The sequence below is a fragment of the Moschus berezovskii genome, chromosome 13 (genome assembly GCF_049115385.1).
Source record: "Moschus berezovskii isolate FMDL1 chromosome 13, NW_MosBer_1.0, whole genome shotgun sequence".
In the NCBI taxonomy this organism is placed as follows: domain Eukaryota; kingdom Metazoa; phylum Chordata; class Mammalia; order Artiodactyla; family Moschidae; genus Moschus; species Moschus berezovskii.
The window spans coordinates 44,414,836-44,440,478 of NC_142472.1; the positions used below are offsets into that span (position 1 = coordinate 44,414,836).

At 37.9% G+C, this 25,643-nt stretch overlaps 1 pseudogene; it reads left to right on the top strand.

Annotated features, from left to right (window-relative positions):
* Window positions 1-24,678: 24,678 nt before the first annotated feature.
* LOC129556561 (ferritin light chain pseudogene) lies at window positions 24,679-25,050 on the top strand (annotated as a pseudogene).
* The last annotated feature ends 593 nt before the right edge of the window (window positions 25,051-25,643 follow it).

The window sequence follows — 25,643 nt, forward strand, 5'->3', positions numbered from 1 at the left end:
GTGTTTCTTTCTTTCTCTCTCTCTCTTTCTCTCTCCTTGGCTGATTCCTTAGAGGGTAGAGACCTGTCTTGCCCATTTTCCTGCCCGGGCTTCTAAGACTGTCTCGAGAAGGTGCCCTGTGCCTTCACTCCCCTTCGAGAGGGTGCCGGGTGCCTTCGTGGGAGACGCAAGTCCTGTGCCAAGGACTTTATTGGTTTTCTGTGTAAACTAGGGAATATCAGCTTCTTTCTCTCTTTCACTTTCTTATCGTCGTCTCCGGACCACCAGGTCTCGGTCCATTAAGGGACCTCAACATATTCTAGGCTCCATTCATGGCATATAGAATATATCAATTTACAAAATAAAGAGAAATGCACATTCTTACAAGTCTAGCATTCTAATAAGGAATAATGATGCTTTACAAGAGAAATTATTAAAAATATAAATGGAATGAATGGAAATAAGTATTAAAGAAAAACAGAAAAAAATAATGATAGAGAGGTTTGGAGTTCATTTCATTTGTGACTAAGTAAACAATGAAGTTTTCACTAAAGTGCCAAGGCCCTTAGGTGGCAACTGGCTAGACCTGTTTGCGAATCTGCCAATCACCTAAATATATGAACAATCATTGCGTGTAAGATTCCCTGGAAACAGAGACTGAAAGGGAAACTGAAGTGTAAAGTATATATTAGTAATAAAACACCCATGAAGTGAAAGAAGTTGCATTGAACAGCGCAAGAAGACAGACTGCAGTTCAGGTATGACACAGCCTACAACAGCATGGATGGGGATGCTGGGTTGTGCTATTCCATCAGAGTGTCCCCCATCTCTCTGAAATGCTCAGGCTTTTCTTTATCCCCAGATGTGGACTGATTCAGGAAGGGTGTGATTATGGACAAAGAGATGTTCTGCAGCTGAGCCATACTCTGAAGGACCTAAGGGATCAGAGGCTGCTGTTGACTGAACCATCATGGTAGCCAGGCAGAGTCCTTCCTTAAAGATGATGATGCTAGTCCTCTTGTTGCCCTGTTGCTATGCTTCAACATTATGTATGTTCTGGGATTTAACTTGAGATGTTGTACTAGAACAAATATTGTACTCATGTATACAATAGTTTAAGTCCTACTTTGCATATGATCATTCATTTTTGACTTATTATTGATGGAATAGATGTTTAATAGTACACATTCTTATTTTTAACTAGTTCTTATTTTTAACTAATATAAGGAATGATTATTTTGATATTATATAGTTATACATTAACTATATAATAGCACTACTCTGGAATAAATGTAACAGATCTAGGAATTTTTTTGATTTAAAGTTAAAGGCAGGAGAAGCAACCCAGGGAATGATAATAAAATAATAACAATGATAAAAATATTGGATTGATTACAATGTAACAGGCCCAAGGCCCGTTTCCAGTAAATTGGAATGAAACATTGGAATAAGCAAGTTTTAAAGAATTGAGAAATAAAAATAATATTAATTATAAAAAAATAATATATTAAGAGGCTCCTCAACACTGGGAGGAAATTGGGAGAATGCATAGATATTGTATGTGTGTTTTCTCAGTCGTGTCTGACTCTTTGCAACCCCAGGAACTGTAGCCTGACAAGATTCTCTGTCCATGGAATTTTCCAGGCAGGAATACTGGAGTGGGCTGCCATGAATTGCCAAATTTCCACCATCTTTTCTCAAAACTTTCTCAAAATCAGATTAAAGCGAGAAAAATATATCATGTTCTATCTTCAGTGATAACAAGAGCCAGACTAGATGAGTAAATATGGGACCAAATTTCCCTTAGATGCTATCGACTTTAAAATACCAATCTTTTGGTTGTTGTTTTTGTTGAAAAATACCAAGATTTTTGTTATCATCACATCCTATTAAAAACACCATGTTCATCATGTTACATACAAAATTTTCTGATACATCTGCTCAATCTTCATTAGTACTTCTTAACTGGGTTAGCATTATTATCATCTATTTAATCAGTATGAAAATGTCCCTACTCAATTCTACATATTCTGTGTATACAATGACTCATATATATTGAGAAAGCTTTCAATTGTTTTCATAACAGGGCATTGCTTTTACAGTTTGTGCATCTCCAACTATTGATATTTTCCTTTAGAAAGCCCTTCCTAATAGTTTTGGTGGGGGAAATTTGCTCATCCATACAAATTCAATTTTCATATTTACAACAATAGTTTATTCTCTGTTGTATTTCCTGTGTTATAAATGTTACTGCTTGTTAAATTATATCTTGATGTTTATCTCCCCGAGGAGATAATTTCTCTTCTTAAGAACAAAAGGATCATGCTTTATTCACTTGTATATTCAGTTGGCAAACAGATGGGGAAAAAATGGAAACAGTGAGAGGCTTATTTTGGGGGGCTCCAAAAGCAGTGCAGATGGTGACTGCAGCCATGAAAATAAAAGATGCTTGCTCCTTGGAAGAAAAACTATGATCAACCTAGACAGCTTATTACAAAGCAGAGACATTACTTGGCCCACAAAGTTCCATCTAATTAAAACTGTGGTTTTTCAAGTACTCATGTATGGATGTCAGATTTGGACAATAAAGAAAGCCGAGTGCCAAAAAATTGATGCTTTTGAACTGTGATGTTGGAGAATACTCTTCAGAGTCCCTTGGACTGCAAGGAGATCCACCCAGTCTATCCTAAAGGAAATCAGTCCTGAATATTCATTGGAAGGACTGATTCTGAAGCTGAAACTCCAATACTTTGGCCACCTGATGCAAATAACTGACTCATTGGAAAGACCCTGATGCTGGGAAAGATTGAGGACAGTGGAGAAGGGGATGACAGAGGATGAGATGGCTGGATGACATCACTGATTCGATGAACATGAGTTTGAGAAACCTCTGGGAGTTGGTGATGGAAAGGGAGGCCTGGCATGCTGCAGTTCATGGGGCCACAAAGAGTCAGACACAACTGAATGATTGAACTAATATTCAGTTTTAGAAATGTAGAAACTAGAGTATTCCTATATAAGTGAAAACTATATAAGTTTTGAAATGATTTATGCATACCTTCCCCTCCCCACATTAGTAACAATTTGAGATATCTACAAGAAATTGTCTACCAGTTTCACCTGTAATCCTTATGTTCAAGAACTAATTGTGGTCTCCAAGGGGTATAAATGTGAGCTATAATCACAAATGAAGCATGTGGGAAGCTGCAGGAGAATGAAAGATTTGAAATGGTGTGAAGTGCAGCCACTTGACTTAACAGAAAAAATGTATGTTGAGGAGAAGTATTTCCAGAAGAAAAGAATGATGATGACTTATTAAGGTTCATCAGTAAAAAACATATTCCATAAGATCAAGTGATTATTTGGTTTATTTTCCATCTAAGAAATACTCAATGTGATAACTGATTACTTGTTGAACATTGTTCAGTATTATGCCATATGATACATGAACTACCTGCCACTCACAGTCAATATCTTTACCTCATATAAAACATTTAGAAATAGAAGATAGCAACCACTTACAATAGAACTGCCCTGCCTTCAAGCTTTGATGAACATATATCAGTCTTCTTCCCTGTTACAAAGTAGCCCTTACATCTAAGACCAACATAACCAAAAAGAGCAGTCTCTTTCTTTTTCAGTCAGCAAACTCTACTTCTTAATATTTGTGTTGTCATACATATACTTCCTCTACTTTTACTGCTACCCAGGCATTTGCATAATGCCTACTTCTTAATAGGTGCCCTTCTAGAACAAAGAATAAAAGAAAGACAGAGATAAAGTCACTTTTCTCATAAAACTAACATTTAAAGAAATATAATAAAAATACTTTAAATGCATACACAGTATGCTGAAGATTAAAATACAGTGCAAGATTATGTGTTCATGGAAGGCCTGAAGAAAAAAAAATGATATTTAGGTAGATATATGAGTATGAGACTGAAGAAGAACTAAAGAGCCTCTTTATGAGGTTGAAAGAGGAGAGTGAAAAGTTGGCTTGAAACTCAACATTGGGTGTGATGTGTGTTTGGTCATGACCAACTGTTTGTGGCCTCATAAACTGTAACCTGCCAGGCTCCTCTGTTCATGGTATTTCCCTGGCAAGAATACTGGATGGGTTGCCATTCCCTATTCCTAGGAAGCCCAAGCAACTCTACATTTAAAAAAACAAAAAAACACTGTTCCAGTCCCATCACTTCAAGACAAATAAAATGGGAATAAGTGGAAACAGTGACATATTTTCTTTTCTTAGGCTCCAAAATCACTGCGGACAGTGACTGCAGCCAGGAAATTAAAACATGGTTGTTCCTTAGAAAGTTAGCGATGACAAACTTAGAGAGCATATTTAAAAAAAAAAAGAGAGATACCAGTTTAATATATCACAGAGTTATCTACAAGCCCATATCGTCAAAACTATGATTTTTCCAGTAGTCATGTATGGATGTGAGATTTGGAACATAGGAAAGTTTGAGCGCTGAAAAATTGATGCTTTTGAATGTTGGCTCTGAAGAAAACTCTTGAGAGTCCCGTCAACTACACGAGAAGAAACTAGTCAATCCTAAAGAAAATCAACTCTGGATATTCATTGGAATGACTGATGATGAAGCTGAAGCTTTAATACTTTGGCTACCTGATGAGAAAAGTTGATCTTTTGTAAAAGGCCTGATGCAGGAAAAGACTGAAGGAGGGAGGCAAAAGGGGCAAAAGGAGATTTCCCCAACTCAGAGATTGAATGTATATCTCCATCATATGGTTACAAAAATAGAAAAGGATCACAAAGAGTCATACATGACTTAGCAAATGAACAAAAGCCACAACTAACATCAATATGAATATTGTTGCTGTCAAGAAAAAATAAAGCACAACTTAAAAGTTGACAGTTATGTTTTATGTGGCAGAATTTCAGAAAATGTGAGCTTGGAAGACAGCCTTTCTTATAACTCTGAGGGATTGCTTCATAGAGGTAAGGAATGAGCCAGGATATATGAGTTTGAAAACAAAATACAGGTAGTCAGAACATCAAATGTTTACTCTTAATTAAAAGAAATCAGACATCTCAAGTTAATGTATTTAGCACTTTTCTGTGTATGCCAGTTTCTGGTTTCATTGAAATCCTTTATTTGATATGCACCTTAACTATCTTGGGCTTCCCTGGTGGCTCAGAGGTTAAAGCGTCTGCCTGCAAAGTGGGAGAAACTGGGTTCGATCCCTGGGTCTGATCCCTGGGTCTGATCCCTGGGTCAGGAAGATCCTCTGGAGAAGGAAATGGCAAGCCACTCCAGTATTCTTGCCTGGAGAATCCCCATGGACAGAGGAAGCTGGTGGGGTACAGACCATAGGGTCACACAGAGTAGGACATGATTGAAGTGACTGAGCATTATGGAACTTACTTTACTTATTTCTCTTCATTTAGTGACAACAAACTAGTTGTCAAGTTTCCAATGTTTGAAAACAGTTGTCCAATATATTTTGCCTAGTTTTCTGGTTATTTATAATGAAATGAAAAGTCCAGTCTCTCATACTCTATCAACAACAGAAGTGATAATCCCTTAAAATTGTATATAAGCATGTTAAATTGCTAAATAATATTTAACTAACTTAATGGAATTGTTCTATTATAAATAGGGAAATACTATAATGAAAGTGTTTCAGATCATTGTACTTTATAGATACAGTAAAAATATAAATTCAACTCATCCATTATGCTCTATCTATTCTTGAGACTACCATGCACACATTGTGCATATATAAGTTGTGTTGGCTGTCTCGATATTCCTGAATATATAGCTATACAGGGATATTTCACAGATACTTGAGTTCTGTTCCAGACCACTGCAGCAAAGAAAATATCACAATAAAATAAGTCACACTATTTTTTTTGGCTTCTCAGTGCATATAAAAGTTATGTTTACATTATACTGTAGTCTATTAAACCTGTGACATTATGTCCAAAAATGTATATACCTTAATTTTAAAATAGTTTATTGCTAAAAAATGCTAACCTTAATCTGAGTCTTCAACAAGTCGTAATTTTTTTTGTTAGTGAATGGTCCTAGATGTTGATGGCAGTACTTGGTGAAGGTTGGATTTGCAGTAACAATATCTTAAAATAATAGGGCAAAAAAGTTTGCCATTTAAGCTAACTTTTCCTTTCTCAAGAGATTTCTTTGCAATGTTGTATGATAACAATGTAATACAGGAAAACTTCTTTCAAAATTGGAATCAGTCCTATCAAACCCTGATGCTGCTTTATCAGCTAAATTTATGCAATATTCTAAATAATTTGTTGTTCTTTCAACAATCCTGACAGCATTTTCAGCAGGAGTAAATTCCATCTCAAAAAGCCACTTTGTTTATCCATAAAAAGCAACTCCTCATCCATGAAAATTTTATCAAGAGATTGCAACAATTCAACCACACCTTCAGGCTCCACTTTTAACTCCACTTCTCATTATTTTCACAACATGTATAGTTACTTCCTTCACTGAAGTCTTAAACCAATCAAAGTCACCCATGATATTGGAAGTCAACTGCTTCCAAACTCCTATTAATGCTTTTATTTTGACCTCTTCTCATGAATTATGAATCTTCTTCATGACATCTAGAATGGCAAATTCTTTCCAGGAGGTTTTCGGTTTACTTTTCCCAGGTCCCTCAGCGGAGTCACCATCTATGGCAGCTATAACCTTAAAAATATATTTCTTATACAAAACTTGAAAGCAGTTTTATATAAGAAATAAAACAAAATTATTTATTTATTCTTTTACTGTAAATAGTTGGAAATTAATTTCTTGATCCATAGGCTACAGAATAGATATTGTATTTACAGGCATAAAAGCAATATAAATCTCATCATTCATCTACATCAGAGCTCTGATATGACCAAGTACATTGTCAGAGAGCAGTGCTACTATAAAAATAATCTTTTTTCTAAGCACTAGATCTCAACATGCGCGCATACATAGTCACTCATTCATCTCTTACTCATTGCTACCCTGTGGACTGTAGTCCACCAGGCACCATTGTCCATGGGATTTTCCAAGCAAGAATACTTGAATGGGTTGCCATTTCCTCTTTTAGGGGATCTTCCTGACCCAAGGATTGAACCCATATACCCTGCATTGTCAGGAAGGTTCTCTACTACTAAGCCACCTGGGAAGGCCATAGATCTCAACAGTGGGCTACAATATTCAGTATACCATGTTGTAAGCATACATGCTATTATACAGGCTTTGTTTTCCATTTATAGAGTACAGACAAAGTAGAATTCTCATCATTCTAAAGGCCCCAAGGAATTTCAAAATGGTATTGAGTGTACTCCGGGAGTTGGTGATGGACAGGGAGGCCTGGCGTGCTGTGATTCATGGGGTCGCGGAGAGTCGGACACGACTGAGCGACTGAACTGAACTGAACTGAATTTCACATTTAAGACCCCAGTTGCATCATTCCCTAAAAAGAGAGTCAGCTTGTCCTTTGAAACCTTGAAATCAGGCACTGACTTCTCTAGTTATGAAATGCTGAGTGGTATCTTCTTCCAATATATGGCTACTTTATCTACAATGAACATCTGTTCTTCAGTACAGCCACATTCATTATCTTAGCCAAATCTTCTGGATAACTTGTTGCAACTTCTACATTAGCATTTACTGCTGCTCAGATGGTAAAGAATCTGCCTGCAATACAAGAGAATGTGGTTTGATTCCTGGGTGGGAAAGATACCCTGGAGAAGGAAATGGCAACCCACACCAGTGTTCTTGCCTGGAGAATCCCATGCACAGCAGAGCCTGGCGGACTACAGCCCAGGAGGTCATGAAGAGTAGGGCACAACTGAGCACCTAACACTTCATTTCACTTCACTTGCACTTTTATGTTATGGGGAGGACTTCTTTCTTTCAACATCATGACCCAGCCTCTGTTAGCTTGAAAGTTTTCTTCTGCAGTTGCCTCACCTCTCTCAGCCTTCATAGAATTTAGGAGAGTTAAGGTACTTAACTACATTAGGCATTAGACTTTAGCTTAAGAAAATTCTGTGACTAGTTTGATCTTCTACACAAATCAATAAAACTTTCTCCATATCAGCAATAACACTGTTTTGTTTTCTTATCATTAGTTTGTTCACTGAAGTAACATTTTAAATTTCCTTCAAGAACTTTCTTTTACATACACAACTCGGGTGTTTGGCACAGAAGCCCCAGCTTTCACCCATCTTAACTTTCAATATGCTTTACACACTAATTTTTATCTTTTCCAGATTTTGATTTAAAGTGAATGACATGTGACCCTGTATTTCACTTGAACATTTAGAGATATGTGAAGGGTTATTAGCTGACCTAATTTCAGGAGTGGTGTATCTCAGGGAACAGGGAGAACTGTGAAGAGGAGTTGGGAGGATGGCCAATATTTGGAGCAGTCAGATCATGCATAACATTTATCAACAAAGCTCATCATTTTATGTGGGCATGGTTCTTGGAATCTCGAAACAATCTCAAGGGTAACATCAAAAATCACTGAAACCAGAGCACTGTAACTTACATATAAAGTAATGAAAAATTAGAAATATTATAAGAATTATCAAAAATGTGACACAGCAACACCAAGAGACCAAATACTGTTGGAAAAATGCAACCGATAGACTTACTTGATAAGAAGTTGGCACATATGTTGTTTGTAAAAAACTTGATAATGCAATAAAGTAAAGAACAAAAAACTAAGGTGTGCTTGTATTAAGTTCATTTCAGTTGCTCAGTCATGTCTGACTCTTTGCAACACCATGGGCTACAGAAAGCCAGGTTTCCCTGACCATCGCCCACTCCTGGAGATTACTCAAACTCATGTCCATTGAGTTGGTGATGCCATCCAACCATCACCTCCTCTGTTGCCCCCTTCTCCTGCCTTCAATCTTTCCCAGCAAGAAGGCCTTTTCAAATGAGTCAGCTCGACACATCAGGTGGCCAAATTATTGGAGTTTCAGCTTCAGCATCAGTTCTTCCAAAACATTCAGGAAGGACTGATTTCCTTTATGTTTTTAATTAATTAATTTATTTTTTATTTTAATTTTTTTCTTTTTTTAAAATTCATTTATTTTAATTGAAGGTTAATTACTTACATAATTGTATTGCCTTTGCCATACATTGACATGAATCTGCCCCGGGTGCAAATGTGTTCCCCATCTTGAACCCCCCTCCCACCTCCCTCTCCATCCCATCCCTCTGGTTCATCACAACCCAGCAATCGCACTCCTGGGCATACACACCGAGGAAACCAGAATTGAAAGAGACACATGTACTCCAATATTCATCGCAGCAATGTTTATAATAGCCAGAACATGGAAGCAACCTAGATGTCCATCTGCAAACGAATGGATAAGAAAGCTGTGGTACATATACACAATGGAGTATTACTCAGCCATGAAAATGAATGCATTTGAATCAGTTCTAATGAGGTGGATGAAACTGGAGCCTATTATACAGAGTGAAGTAAGCCAGAAAGAAAAACACCAATACAGTATAGATCAATCCTGGGTGTTCATTGGAAGGACTAATGCTAAAGCTGAAACTCCAATACTTTGGCCACCTTATGCGAAGAGTTGACTCATTGGAAAAGACTCTGATGCTGGGAGGGATTGGGGGTGGGAGGAGAAGCGGAAGACAGAATGAGATAGCTGGATGGTATCACCGACAGTTTGAGAAAACTCCGGGAGTTGGTGATGGATAGGGAGGCCTGGCGTGCTGTGATTCATGGGGTCACAAAGAGTCTGACACGACTGAGCGACTGAACTGAACTGAACTGAATGCATATATATGGAATTTAGAAAGACGATAATGATAACCCTGTATACAAGACAGCAAAAGAGACACAGATGTATAGAACAGTATTTTGGACTCTGTGGGAGATGGCGAGGGTGGGATGATTTGGGAGAATGGCATTGAAATACGTATATTATCATATGTGAAACGAATCGCCAGTCCAGGTTCAATAGATAATTTATTTATTTTTTTAATTAATTTATTTTAATTGGAAGCTAATTACTTTACCTTATTGTATTGGTTTTGCCATGCATTGACATAAATCTACCCCAGGTTTACATGTGTTCCCCATCTTGATCTCTCCCACCACCCTCCCCATCCCATTCCTCTGGTTCATCCCAGTACACCAGCCCTGAGCATCTGTGTCATGCATTGAACCTGGAGTGGTGATTCGTTTCAAATATGATAATATACATGTTTCAATGCCATTCTCCTAAGTCATTCCACCCTCACCGTCACCCACAGAGTCCAAAAGACTGTTCTGTACATCGGTGTCTCTTTTGCTGTCTCGTATACAGGGTTATTGTTATCATCTTTCTAAATTCCATATATATGCGTTAGTATACTGTATTGGTGTTTTTCTTTCTGGCTTACTTCACTCTGTATAATAGGATCAACTAGTTAGATCTCCTTGCAGTCCAAGCGACTCTCAAGAGTCTACTCCAACATCACTGTTCAAAAGCATCCATTCTTTGGCACTAAGCTTTCTTTATAGTCCAATTCTCATAATCCATACATGACTACTGGAAAAACCATAGCTTTGACTAGATGGACCTCTGTTGGCAATGTAATGTCTCTGCTTTTTGATATGCTGTCTAGGTTGGTCATAGCATTCCTTCCAAGGAGCAAGTGCCTTTTAATTTCGGTTGCAATCACCATCTGCAGTGATTTTGGAGCCCAAGAAAATGCAGTTCTCATCGTTTCCAATGTTTCCTCATTTATTTGCCATGAAGTGATGGGACCGGATGCCATGATTTTAGTTTTCTGAATGTTGAGTTTTAAGCCAACTTTTTCACTCTCCTCTTTCACTTTCATTGAAAGGCTCTTCAATTCTTCCTTGCTTTATGCCATAAGGGTGACATCATCTGCATATCTGAGGTTATTGATATTTCTCCTGGCAATCTTGATTCCAGCTTGTGCTTCATCCAGGCTAGCATTTTGCATGATGTACACTGCATAAAAGTCAAATAAGCAGGGTAACAATATACAGCCTGATGTACTCCTTTCCCGATTTGTAACCATTCTGTTTTTCCATGTCCAGTTCTAACTGTTGCTTCTTGACCTCCTTACAGATTTCTCAGGAGGCTGGTCAGGTGGTCTGGTATTCCCATCTCTTGAAGCATTCTCCACAGTTTGTAGTGATTCACAGAGCCAAAGGCTTTGGCATAATCAATAAAGCAGTCCAAGGAAAAATTTGCCTGTTACGCCAGATATCTTTTGACTTCCTACTTTTGCATTCCAGTCCCCTATTATGAAAAGGACATTGTTTTGGATGTTAGTTCTAGAAAGTCCTGTAGGTCTTCACAGAACCCTTCCACTTCAGCTTCTTCAGTTACTAGTTGGGGCATTGACTTGTATTACTGTGATATTGAATGGATTACCTTGGGAACGAACAGAGATCATTCTGTCATTTTTGAGGTTGCTCTTTTGTCTAGTCAAGGCTATGGTTTTTCCAGTGGTCATGTATGGATGTGAGAGTTGGACTGTGAAGAAAGCTGAGCACCGAAGAATTGATTATTTTAAACTGTCGTGCTGGAGAAGACTCTTGAGAGTCCCTTGGACTGCAAGGAGATCCAACCAGTCCATTCTAAAGGAGATTGATCCTGGGTGTTCATTGGAAGGACTGATGCTGAAGCTGAAACTCCAAAACTTTGGCCACCTCATGCGAAGAGTTGACTCACTGGAAAAGACTCTGATGCTGGGAAGGATTGGGGGCGAGAGGAGAAGGGGACAACAGAGAATGAAATGGCTGGATGGCATCACTGACTCGATGGACATGAGTTTGAGTGAACTCTGGGAGTTGGTGATGGACAGGGAGGCCTGGCGTGCTGTGATTCATGGGATCACAAAGAGTCGGACACGACTGAGCGACTGAACTGAACTGAACTTTTGTTTATTATGAGGGTTACTTCATTTCTTCTAAGGAATATTTGCCCACAGTAGTACATATAATGGTCATTTGAGTTAAATTCACCCATTTCAGTCCATTGATTCCTAAAAACTGAGGTTCACTCTTGCCGTCTCCTGTTTGACCACTTCCAATTTGCCTTGATTCATGAACCTAACATTCCAGGTTCCTATAAAATATTGCTCTTTACAGCATTGGGCTTTGCTTCCATCACAAGTCACATCCACAACTGGGTGTTATTTTTGCTTTGGCTCCATCTCTTCATTCTTTCTGCAGTTATTTCTCCACTGACCTCCCGAAGCATATTGGGCACCTACAGACCTGAGTAGTTCATCTTTCAGTGTACTATCTTTTTGCCTTTTCATGCTGATCATTCAAGGCAAGAATACTGAAGCTGTTTGCCATTCCCTTCTTCAGCGGATCACATTTTGTCAGAACTCTCCTCCATGATCTGTCCATCTTGGCTCATAGTTTAATTGAGTTAGACAAGGCTGTGGTCCATGTGATCAGTTTGGTTAGTTTTCTGGGATTGTAGCTTTTAGTCTGTCTGTCCTCTGATGTATAAGGATAAGAGGATCATGGAAGCTTCCTCATCGGAGGGACTGACTGAGGGGGAAACTGGGTCTTGTCCTGATGGGAAGGGCCATGCTCAGTTAATCTTTAATTCACTTTTCTGTTGATGGGTTGGGCTATGTTCCCTCCCTGTTGTTTGACCTGAGGCCAAACTATGGTGGAGGTAATGAAATAATGGGGACCTCCTTCAAGAGGTCCCATGCATGCACTGCTGCATTCACTGCCCCCGACCCTGCAGCAGGCCACTGTCAACCCACGCCTTCTCCTGAAACTACTGGAAACTCACAGCAAGTCTTGGTCAGTCTCTTATGGGCTCACTTCTCCTTTCTCCTGGATCCTGGTGTGCACGAGTTTCTGTTTGTGCCCTCCAAGAGTCTGTTTCCCCAGTCCTGTGTAAGTTCTGGCAGTTTGTAGTGGAGCTAATGGCAACCTTCTCCAAGAGGGCTCATGCCATACCCAGGTCTGCTGCACCCAGAGCCCCTGTTGTCTATGTTGATCATAGCTTTTCTTCCAAGGAGCAAGCATCTTTTAATTTCATGGCTGCAGTCACAGTCTGCAGTGATTTTGAAGCCCCCTAAAATAAATTCTGTCACGGTTTTCATTGTTTCCCCATCTATTTGCCATGAAGTGATGGGAACAGATGCCATGATCTTAGTTTTCTTAATGTTGAGTTTTAAGCCAGCTTTTTGACTCTCTTCTTTCACTTTCATCAAGTTGCTCTTTAGCCCTTCTTCACTTTCTTCCATAAAGGTTGTGTCATCTGCATATCTGTTATTTATATTTCTCCCATCAATCTTGATTCCAGCTTGTGCTTCATCCAGTCTGGCATTTCACATGATGTATTCTGCATCACCTCCTTAAAATAGGCCCCTGACTTCTCTATAACAGCCCCTTCTTATTTGCTTTGCAAACACCTGTGTCCCCAAGGAGGACAGTCACAACTAGAGAGCAGGGTCTTCCTGTTCCCTGTGGTCGTCTCAGCTCCTGCCTTTCCCCCTGACTCAGCACCCACTCCACAAACACGTTCTGAATATGTGGTATGGCTTTTAGCCAGTGGCTGACTCTGTATGGACCTGAAGCAAAATCTCAATTGGTATACATATATGTACATATATATGTACATGTATATGTACATTATATATATATATATATAATTTGCAGATTATTTGGGACTCTTGGGTTGAGGGGGCAGGTTGGAGGAAACTCACTAGCTGTTTCCCTTTCTTTGGGCTTCTGGTGGATCAGAGGGTAAAGCATCTGCTTGCCATGGTGGAGATCTGGGTTAGATCCACAGGTGAGGAAGATCCCCTGGAGAAGGAAATGGTAATCCACTTTTTTGGGGGCTTTTGTGGTGGCTCAGAGGGTAAAGCATCTGCCTGCAATGTAGAAGACCTGGGTTTGATCCCTGGGTCAGGAATATCCCCTAGAGAAGTTAATGATAACCTACTCCAGTACTTTTGCCTGGAAAATTCCATGAATAGAAGAGCCTGGTAGGCTACAGTCCATGGGGATCACAGAGTTTCACATGACTGAGCAACTTCACTTCTCATGATGCAGGTGGATTGCCACTTCTTGCAGGGAAGTCATCTGACAGTATGCTTTACCTAATCAAGTAAGAAGAGACTTGGCCACTCAAATTTACAGAGCACTCTCCACTGTTATCTTTGCTCTGCAAAGGGTACAGTGTCTGTATTCTAGGAGTGTCTCTACATAGCTCTAAATGTTCAGGGAAATGTGGTATCTTGATGTTGGAGACCTAGGCAAATATGGCAAAATCAGTATATTCCTCCTGTGAAAGCTGAAAAGTTGCCAGCCTCCATCGAGCCAGGACAAAACACTCTGGGCCATTTGTCTGTACATTAGGCCTCTATTAAGAGGGTATTTAAAAAATTTATGTGTGCAACCTTTATTCATGTGAGTATATCACTAGAAGTCAGAATTAAAGAAGTTACATGTTCCAAATTCCAGTCTACTATTTGACTCTTGGCACTGTTTTGTAATGTCCTGCTAATTTTTAGTTAGCTTTCTAATTTCTTTCTAAAGTTAATTTTTATTGGAGAATAGTTCTTTTATAATGTTTTCTTAGTTTCTAACATACAGAAATGGTATGGACCTAACAGAATCAGAAGATATTAAGAAGAGGTGGCAAGAATACACAGAAGAACTGTACAAAAAAGATCTTAATGACCCAGATAATTATGATGATTTGATCACTCACCTAGAGCTAGACATCCTGGAATGTGAAGTCAATTGGGCTTTAGAAAGCATCACTATGAACAAAACTAGTGGAGGTGATAAAATTGCAGTTGAGCTATTTCAAATCCTGAAAGATTATGCTGTGAAAATGCTGCACTCAATGTGTCAGCAAATTTGGAAAACTCAGCAGTGTACACATGACTGGAAAGGTCAGTTTACATTCTAATCCCAAAGAAAGGCAATGCCAAAGAATGCTCAATGTACCACAAAATTGCACTCATTCACGCGCTAGTAAAGTCATGCTCAAAATTCTCCAAGCCAGGCTTCAATAATACGTGAACCGTGAACTTCCAGATGTTCAAGCTGCATTTAAAGAAGTCAGAGGAAACAGTTCAAATTGCCAACATCCACTGGATCATTGAAAAAACAAGAAAGTTCCAGAAAAAAATCATCTATTTCTATTTATTGATTATGTCAAAGCCTTTGACTATGTGGATCACAATAAACTGTGGAACATTCTGAAAGAGATGGGAATACCAGACCACCTAATGTGCCTCCTGAGAAATATGTATGCAGGTCATGAAGCAACAGTTATAACTGGACATGGAACAACAGACTGGTTCCAAATAGGGAAAGGAGTATGTCAAGGCTGTATATTGTCAACCTGCTTATTTAACTTATATGCAGAGTACATCATGCAGATTTACAGGCTGGATGAAGCACAAGCTGGAATGAAGATTTCTGGGAGAAATATCAGTAGCCTTATATATGTAGATGACACCACCCTTATGGCAGAAAGTGAGATGAACTAAAGAGCCTCTTGATGAAAGTGAAAGAGGAGAGTGAAGAATTTGGCTTAAATCTCAACATTCAGAAAACTAAGAGCATGGTATCTGGTCCCATCATGTCATGAGAAAAAGATGAAGAAACAGTGGAAACAGTGGCAGGTTTTCTTTTCTTTTTTTTGGCTCAAAAATCAATGTAGATGGTGATTGCAGCCATGAAATAAAAAGACGCTTACTCCTTGGAAGAAAAGTTATGACCAACCTAGACAGCATATTAAAAAGCAGAGACATTACTTTGCCAAAAAAGGTCCATCTAGTTAAAGCTATGGTTTTTCCAGTAGTCATGTATGAATGTGAGAGTTGGACTATAAAAAAAGTTGAGCACCGAAGAGTTGATGCTTTTGAACTGTGTTGTTGGAAAAAACTTTTGTGAGTCCTTTGGACTGCAAGGAGTTCCAACCAGTGCATCCTAAAGGAAACCAATCCTGAATGTTCATTGGAAGGACTGATGTTGAAGCTGAAACTCCAATACTTTGACCACCTGATGAGATGAACTGACTCCTTGAAAAGACTCTAATGCTGGGAAAGATTGAAGGTGAGAGGAGAAGAGGACGACAGAAGATGAGATGGTTGGATGGCATCACCGTCTCAATGGACTTGAGTTTAAGTAAACTCCGGGAGTTTATGATGGACAGGGAGGCCTGGAGTGCTGTAGTCCATGAGGTTGCAGAGTCAGACATGACTGAGTGACTGAACTGGACTGACTGTACAGAAATGTGTACATATACATACATCTCCTCCCTTTTTTAAATCCTTCCCATTCAGGTCACCACAGTGCATTAAGTAGAATCCCCTTCGCTATACAGTATGTTCTCGTTAGTTATCCTTTTACACAAAGTATCGATAGTGTTCATGTGTCAATGCCAGTGTCCAAATTCCTTCCCCCACACTTCTTTCCCCCTTCATATCCATACATTTGTTCTCTACATCTGTGTCTCTTTCCCTGCTTTGCAAATAATATCACTTATATCAGGGATCACAACTTCTGAAACATGTACAGGTACCTCTTGTCAGATCAGAGACAGCATTTGGTTCAGCTCGGTTCTGTTCAGTCGCTCAGTCATGTCCGACTCTTTGCGACCCCATGAATCTCAGCACGCCAGGCCTCCCTGTCCATCACCAACTCCCGGAGTTCACTCAAACTCACGTCCATCGAGTCCGTGAGCATTAGGTTAGAAATAAAGTGCACAATAAATGTAATGTGAACAATTCCTCTCTACCTGGTCTGTGAAAAAAGTGTCTTCCATGAAGTTGGTCCCTGCTATCAAAAAGATTGAAGACTGTTATCTACGCCATTTCTCTAGATTCCACATATATGTGTTAATATACTATAGTTGTTCTTTGAAAAGCTAAAAACAATTTATTTTCTGAATTATTTTTCATCAGAACATCTAAATGTATGCATATTCAATGCATCATTTACAAAGAGTGCAACTTTAATGCCTACTAAATGTTAAGACCTTACTTTTAACCAATGTGCCCTAGGGGAGGCAGTATGTCACCATGGCTTAAGAACATGGCCTCTCTAGTGGGGCTGAGCAGGTGAAGACATTAACTTGTCATTTCCTCACCACGTGGCCTGTGTAATCAGAAGCCTAGGACTGAAGTTAAAAATATTTACCATATACAATTGCATGTGAGAAATATATAAGAAATAACTTCTTAAAGTACTTCATAGAATGACTGGCCCACAGAAGAAAATAAACTAAGTTAGTTACTATTTTAAATATGGACATAATATGGTGATTTCTACCCACTCGATATATTGTCAGTTTGTTTGATTCAGTGTCTGGTATTTGTTTTCTGATTGTGTTGATTGCTCCTAGGCAAGATCAATAGGCATCCGGAGGACAGAAATCGTAGACTTTTGATATTAAAAAGTTATCAATGAAAAAGAAACATGAATAATTATATAAATAAATTAATAACATTGCTAAATGATAGTTTAAGCTTAAAATTTGGCCCTATATGCAAGTAACTACTTAAAAATGGACAACTAAATTTAAAACAAAATAATGTTTAGCCTTTGTGATACTCTTGAGGAATTTTCTTTATTGTAAAGTACTCAGAACATTAACTATTCAAATACGTAATAGTCAATGAGAGCAAATTGATCTCTCCACTATTTATGATATCCTTTAAAGAATTGTTCTTATTATTTACTTCAAAAATAACCCCTGAGGCATTCATATTTAATAAAGGAACTCCAAGATATGCATATGCAAAGATTAGTTAGACAGATATACCTATCTACATCATTCAAAAGATTTAATTGGCTACTAATTTGATATGATAGTCTTACTATTTTTGCATTTGTAAAATTCTGAAATTCTGGGGATTGCATGACTCTTCTAGTATCTAAAATAGGCTTCCGGTAAGTAACAATTCTGGTATTGTCAAAAGCAAACGAGAATTTTAAGTTCAATGAATCAGTCATTTAATGTCCTTGTTCTCCATAAAACCATAATAAAGTGAGCAATATCAATTATTCATGACTATGAATAAGTATTTAGTGAAACAGGCCTTTGGGACTTTGTTCTAACTGCTACTGCAAATGATTCCCATTAGAATTTTGATTACAAGGGAAATCAAGAATGAAATTCAAATTCCAATAATATTTAACATTATTTTACAATGAAAATGCTTACATATAAAAACTTATATAATGAAAATGCAGGATTTCAATTTATACCTAATTAATTATATATATTATTCATGTACTACATTATAGAAAGATCATTCCCTTACAATCATTATACTCAGCTGAAAATTCTTTAAACATTGTAATTTAAAAGAGAGAAATGTAACATTTAGAGACTGAAAATTTTCTCACCTATTACTTTTTTAGTGTTCATCTGTTATTTTAATTACATTTTACTTGTTGCTAAACTTCATAAAGAAATGTGGTTATTGTAAAATAATTCATGGTGCACCAGAAAGAATATTATTTATTTTTGATCAGAGAATATATCAAGAAATATTACAACCTTGTGCTGACTGGCAAATATAGCATCCTATTTTACAACTGTAATATCCTATTTCTATACATAGGTTAATATCTAAATATGAACTGATTGTTGTTCAAGGGATTATCATTTCTAATATATTTGCAATCAGTTTTCTCCATGGCAGCTTCTTTTAACATCTTATCAATATCAAGCAAATAACATTGAAAGGAATTAAGTACAATGTAAATGAAGGAGATAAATTAGTTTTTAATCATTTAGATTGTACTTTCAATACATAAACACAGTAGAATATTTCAAGTCACATTAGCTTTTGAAGGCCCTTAAACACTGAGTGATTCAACATAGGAATAAATGCAATAATGCAATTTAATTTTAGAATGTTTTATTTTTCAATAAAAGACAAAAACACTGTGCAAAGTTTTTTTTTTTTTAATATGTTCACTGTTTTGCTACTACACAAGTGAATGTAATAAATTGAAACATTCATCTACTTAGTTAATTTGGTGTTTCTTCAATACTATATACTAATTCAGTTCAGTTCAGTTCAGTTCAGTCGCTCAGTCGTGTCCGACTCTCCGCGACCCCATGAATCACAGCACGCCAGGCCTCCCTGTCCATCACCAACTCCCGGAGTACACACAAACCCACGTCCACAGAGTCGGTGATGCCATCCAGCCATCTCATTCTCGGTCGTCCCCTTCTCCTCCCGCCCCCAATCCCTCCCAGCATCAGAGTCTTTTCCAGTGAGTCAACTCGTCGCATGAGGTGGCCAAAGTATTGCAGTTTCAGCTTTAGCATCAGTCCCTCCAATGAACATCCAGGATTGATCTCCTTTAGAATAGACTGGTTGGATCTCCTTGCAGTATAAGGGACTCTCAAGAGTCTTCTCCAACACCACAGTTCAAAAGCATAGAATCTTCGGCGATCAGCTTTCTTCACAGTCCAACTCTCACATCCATACATGACCACGGGAAAAACCATTGCCTTGACTAGACGGACCTTGGTTGGCAAAGTAATGTCTCTGCTTTTTAATATACTATCAAGGTTGGTCATAACTTTCATTCCAAGGAGCAAGCGCCTTTTAATTTCATGGCTGCAATCAGCATCTGCAGTGTTACAGATATCATTTTCACATTTTAAAAAGCCCAGTATGTCAGTTTATCAATAATTCTGAGAAAGCCCAGTATATCAATAATTCTGAGAAAGCTACAACATATTTAAAAAATAAGCCGGTGAACTGAATGACACTAAATGTATATGTAAGTGATTCACTGTGACTAATGTGCATTTAAAGATCCTCATTAAACATTGTTAATGAATATTCATGCAAAAACATTCTGATCTGCACATGTTGAAGAAAGAATTTTAACAGGCAGTCTACTAACATGAAAACAAAGGGACTATGGCAAAATATCTACAAAATCTAGGACAGTATATTTCATATAGTAGTGATTCAATAAATATTTCTTAAAGTAATAAGTAATAAACTTTAAGCTATAACAACTCCTAAAAGTCTCCTTAAAGAGACTTTAAGAATCAAATCTTCCTAAGAAACAATTTGTCTTGAATTTGTATATCTACAGCATAAATATATAATACTAGAATATTAAGAGTTTGAAATTTTAAGGCATGCATTTTAAAGGCTTTATCTCAAATTTAATAGGAATATTTTATTTAGGTGACAAATGTGATTATGCGACTTCTTATCTTTGTGGATGCTATATTTGTCAGAACACAGTATCAATTTTTAGTAAGTGCTTGAAATACTATATCTTTATGTATTTTATTTATGCATATCCTGGCTTGTTCCATTAAATTATTTAATACATTTGGTTCTTTATTTTATCAGTATGTATATCAGTTTTACTGCATGGCAATTGTCCTATAGTAATAGAAGTCTTCAATGTTCGAAAGCCCTATATATTAATATAACATGGCAACAGATAACAAACCTCTCCTGGATGTGCCTGTGGATGATATGTTGCTTCTGATAAATATGGATCAAACTCATAAATATATTTTATTTCTAATATTTCAAACTAAGATAAAACTGAAATGGCAAACCACTTTAGTATTCTTTCCTTGAGAACCCCATGAACAGTATGAACAGTATGAAAAAGTACACCTATAGAAGAGATATTATTAAGAGCATTGGAGTACTTAACATAAGTCACACCTAATTAGAATTCATTCACACCAAAAGGAATGATCTGTAGCAAATAAGTTTTAAATGGAGTAGCTAACCTTTTATTTCCTTATTAAACCTATAATATGGAGTATTACTAAAATGAAAAGTATATTTAAGTAATATTTTGTTATATTTATTTACCTTTTCCTAGAATTATATGCTTACTTTTTTTTCAACTTTATTACTTTCAGAAAGAGCAAAAGTTATTAATATTTTAGTAAAGACTTTTCTATATTTTACCAAATATTTTCCTCAGAATATTGCATTCTTGAAATAATAAGTCCTATAAGCTAGTAAATTATGTGAGCTATACTTTTGGAATAAATCAATAACATGCGTATAAATAACTATATACATTTAAGCATTTTTGCATTTGTTTTTCTTAAATTATCACTTGCATTAAATCTCTATCTATATATTTGTCGCTCTCATATATACATATATATATTCATTTCTTATGCTGACACTAAAATCAATATATATGTATGACCCATTAAAATGCAATATTTATCTATTTGTTTTTATATCTCTATATCTTCATCCTCTTTGGAAGACACATACACTTCACCTTGGGAAATGTGGACATTTATCCAATAGTACAACAGATATTTTGTAGTGTTTTTATCCCAGACTTTGTGTGTTGAGTGAAAACACAAGATGAAAACATATAGTGTGCTTTTAGAAACTTAGGCTAACCAACCAGGAACCCAAATAAAAATAATAGTTTACCCATAAATCAACCATTTTTTTTTATAAAGATTTTCAGAGAATGCTAAAGGAATCAAGCAACTATGCTTATTTCTGAAAGTTAAAAAGGTCTTTGCAAAGTGCTAAAACTCTGCACTAAGATTGGAGAAATATTATGAAATTCTGCAAATGAGTAATCAGTGTTGCAAAAGTGTGATGAATGAAGATCTATTTATTCAGTCTTCAAATACAAATTGACCATCTACCATATCACCAGAGGTGGGGATGTACATTTTGAAAAAAAAAGCAAGAGATGTAGATTTCTTGTAAGCAGCTCCTGGGGAAAATAATAGTGAATGTGCCAAGCTAATTTACTAGCCCTCCCTTCTCTCCTTTCCACACACAAGTCAGCTGCAGGCACAGACACCTGCATGGGTGTATGCACATCTCACATCACAAGTTTATTTCCATATTTTCAATTGAAAACTTTCTCTGTTTTACTGTTGTAAAATAATCAGATACACAGATGCAAATAAGCTAGCAAATTTCTCAATAGGACAGTTAATTTTATATCCAGTTACAAAATTCAGAGCAATGTCAGGGGCCGTTACTTCCTGAATACCAGGATCTCCAGCTGATACCAGTTTCTCAGTCTCTGATGTACTTCCTTCTGATTCTTATCTTTCAAGCTAAACAAATGAATTATACAATGATAAAGGGAAATTAAACAATAGCAAAAAAGTTATTTTTTTTAAATTTATTTATTTTAATTGGAGGCTAATTACATTATTGTATTGGTTTTGCCATACATTGACATGAATCTGCCCCGGGTGTACACATGTTCCCCATCTTGAAACCCCCTCCCACCTCCCTCCCCCTCCTATCCCTCTGGTTCATTCCAGTGCACCAGCCCCGAGCATCCTGTACCATGCATGGAACCTGGACTGGCGATTCCTTTCAAATATGATAATATACATGTTTCAGTGCCACTCTCCCAAATCATCCCTTCCTCACTTTCTCCCACAGAGTCCAAAAGACTGTTCTATACATCTGTGTCTCTTCTGCTGTCTCGTATACAGCATTATCGTTATCATCTTTCTAAATTCCATATATATGTGTTAGTATACTGTATTGGTGTTTTAGTATCTTTGAATTTCATGGCTGAAGTTACCATCTGCAGTGATTTCGGAGCCCAAGAAAATAAAGTCTGACACTGTTTCTATTTTTTTTCCCCATATGATTGCCATGAAGTGATGGAACCAGGTGCCATAATCTTAGATTCTGGAATGTTAGGTTTTAAGGTGTGGCCATCTATAAAATATCAAATTAGAATGGACAGAGGAATCTGGCAGGCTAAAGTCCATGAGGTCACCAAGATTCAGACATGATTGAACACACACGTACACACACACACACACGTACACACACACACACACACAAACACACTCACATGTTTGACACTCTACTAATACTTTTCCCTTTGCTAAAATGATCGTATGGATGTACTTTTCAATTATATAAATCTGTTAATCCATTATATCCCTTCATTATCTGTAAGCACATTCTTTGTCCAGTCTACCATCCGTTGCTTGTTACCTGAATACTTTAGTACCAAATTATCCTGACACCTAATCAGTTAATTATTGCTAAATCCATGAAAAACTCCAAATTAAGGAGATTTTTTAATATAAATCCATGATTATGAAATTTAAATTGGATCTCAGAAATTTTCAACCCATTAAATAGCTCTTGTTTTTCACATCTGAACAAGACAATTTTGTACTTCCCCATTTTTCTTAAGGTCTTCCCAGGTGGCACTAGTGGTAAAGAACACACATGCCAATGCAGGAGACATTAGAAATGTGAATTTAAACCCTGGGTGGGGAAGAGAACCTGGAGGTGGTCACTGCAACCCACTCTAGTATTCTTGCTGGAGAATACCTTGGACAGAAGAGGCTGGCATGCTGCTATAGTCCATAGGGTCACAAAGAGTTGAACATGACAAAAGCAACTTAGCATGCATGTTTTTCCTTAAACCTCTGAAATTGTAATTCAGAGATATTTCTTAGATTTTAAAATTAATTAAAAAGTTAAAATTAACATTCTCATCTTGTTTCCAACAAGCTTAAGAACCCACAGATTGACTGCACTTTTTTTTTCTTTCCTATGTCTAGCGGGCCCTATTTCCCTCCTAGACAAAAGAGAGAAGAGAGACTATATAACAGTTATGCTCAGTGACTTATCCTCTGCCTTCTGAAGAACTTGGATCTGTTAGTTTTTCAGTTTTTTCTATCATATATTCTCTTCTTCTATTGTATTATCCACATGAATACAATGGTATGGGTGGAACAAAATTAATTTTTCTTAAACCGTAGCTCCACATCTCTAAATAGCTATATTTTTTGTTATCCCTTTTTAAAATAATTTGCTGAGTGTTACTTTTTGCCAACTCCAAATAATCTTATAAAATAATATAGCCTGGCTTTGTACCCACTAATCCATTAAATTTCCTTTTATCAATATCACCAACAATCTCCTGGTTTTAAAATCAATGGACTCTCTCTGTCCTCTCTTCTTCATTCTATCCGTGTTTTTGAATACGGTTTATCATACCACATCTTTTATGAGCCACCTTCATTTCTTTTGGCTATTCTGACAATACTTTGTCATGTGTGGTTTGTTATTTTGCTTTCCATAAATGAATATCCATAAATAGCCTTCTTGGGACACTTTGACTGTTCCTTCTTCATCATCTATTCTCTCTTTTTTTTTTTTTTTTGCTGCAAAAAGCTTTATTGTTTCCATTTGGTCCAAGGCTTGATAGAGGGCTCCAGGGTGTTAAAAAGCTGCCGAGTGGCTGCAGAGAGGGGTTTCAGACAGCCCTGATGTTAGGTGGGTTCTTCAAAGGTCACTGGTCTCCAGAAGCTCCTAGTCGTGCTTGAGTGTGAGCCTTTCGAAGAGATACTCGCCCAACCCAGCCTGGGGACCAGCCAGCCTGCGGAGGTTGGTCAGGTGGTCACCCATCTTCTTGATGAGTTTCACTTCCTCATCTAGGAAGTGGTTCTCCAGGAAGTCACAGATGTGGGGGTCTCCACGGGCAGAAGCACTGAAGTGCTCTCGGCGGCCCCGCGGATCTGTCTCTTGCTTCAACAGTGCTTGGACAGATCAGACCCAGGGACACACCTTGCTCCAGCCTCTGACCACCCTCCAACCTTTTTTCCAGTCACAACCTCCGGAGTCAGCCCCTCAACTGTCCGCGATCACTGGGAGCAGCCACCATTTTTTAACTCCTTATTACCGACCAATCATGAACTTTCAGATTCGTCAGAGTTATTCTACTGAGGTGGAGGCCGCTGTCAACTGCCTGGTTAACATACAACTACGGGCCTCCTACACCTGCCTCTCTCTGGGCTTCTATGTCGATGGTGACGATGTGGCCCTGGAGGGTGTGGGTCACTTTTTATGCAAATTGGCCAAAGAGAAGCGCGAGGGCGCGGAGCCTCTCTTGAAATTGCAAAACCAGCTTGGCTGCCGCGCCCTCTTGCTGGACGTGCAAAAGCCATCTCAAGATGAGTGGGGTAAAACCCAGGACGCTATGGAAGCCAGCCTTCTTGTAGAAAAGAACCTGAATCAAGCCCTGTTGGATCTGCATGGCCTGGCTTCATCATCTATTCTCTAAAGGTTGTAATTTCTCAAAGCTCAGTATTTGTTTATATTTTCTCTCTCATACTTCTAAGGATGTAAATGTCACCAGCAACCTAAAACTTCTAAAGCTATAAAAGGAAATCACATAATAACCACATATTATTACAGTGCCCTACATTTGAATGATCCCCTGGTGGCACTAGTGGCAAGAATTGCAAAATTGCTCCCAGGGTCAGGGAGATTCCCTGGAGAAGGACATGGCAACCTAATCCAGTATCCTTGCCTGGAAAATCGTCATGGACAGAGGCGCCTGGAGTGCTGCAGTCCATAGGGACGCAAAGAATCGAACATGACTGAACGATTTTAGCACGTACAAATACGTACATACGCACAAACGTAGGAGTTAATTCCTTTCCAAGAGAATGTTCATAAGTCCAATTTGTTTGTTAAGTCCTACAAAGTTAGCCTCAGTTCAGTTAGTCATTTCAGTCGCTCAGTCGTGTCCAACTCTTTGCGACCCCATGAATCAGAGAACGCCAGGCCTCCCTGTCCATCACCAGCTCCCAGAGTTCACTCAGACTTATGTCCATTGAGTAGGTGATGCCATCCAGCCATTTCATTCTCTGT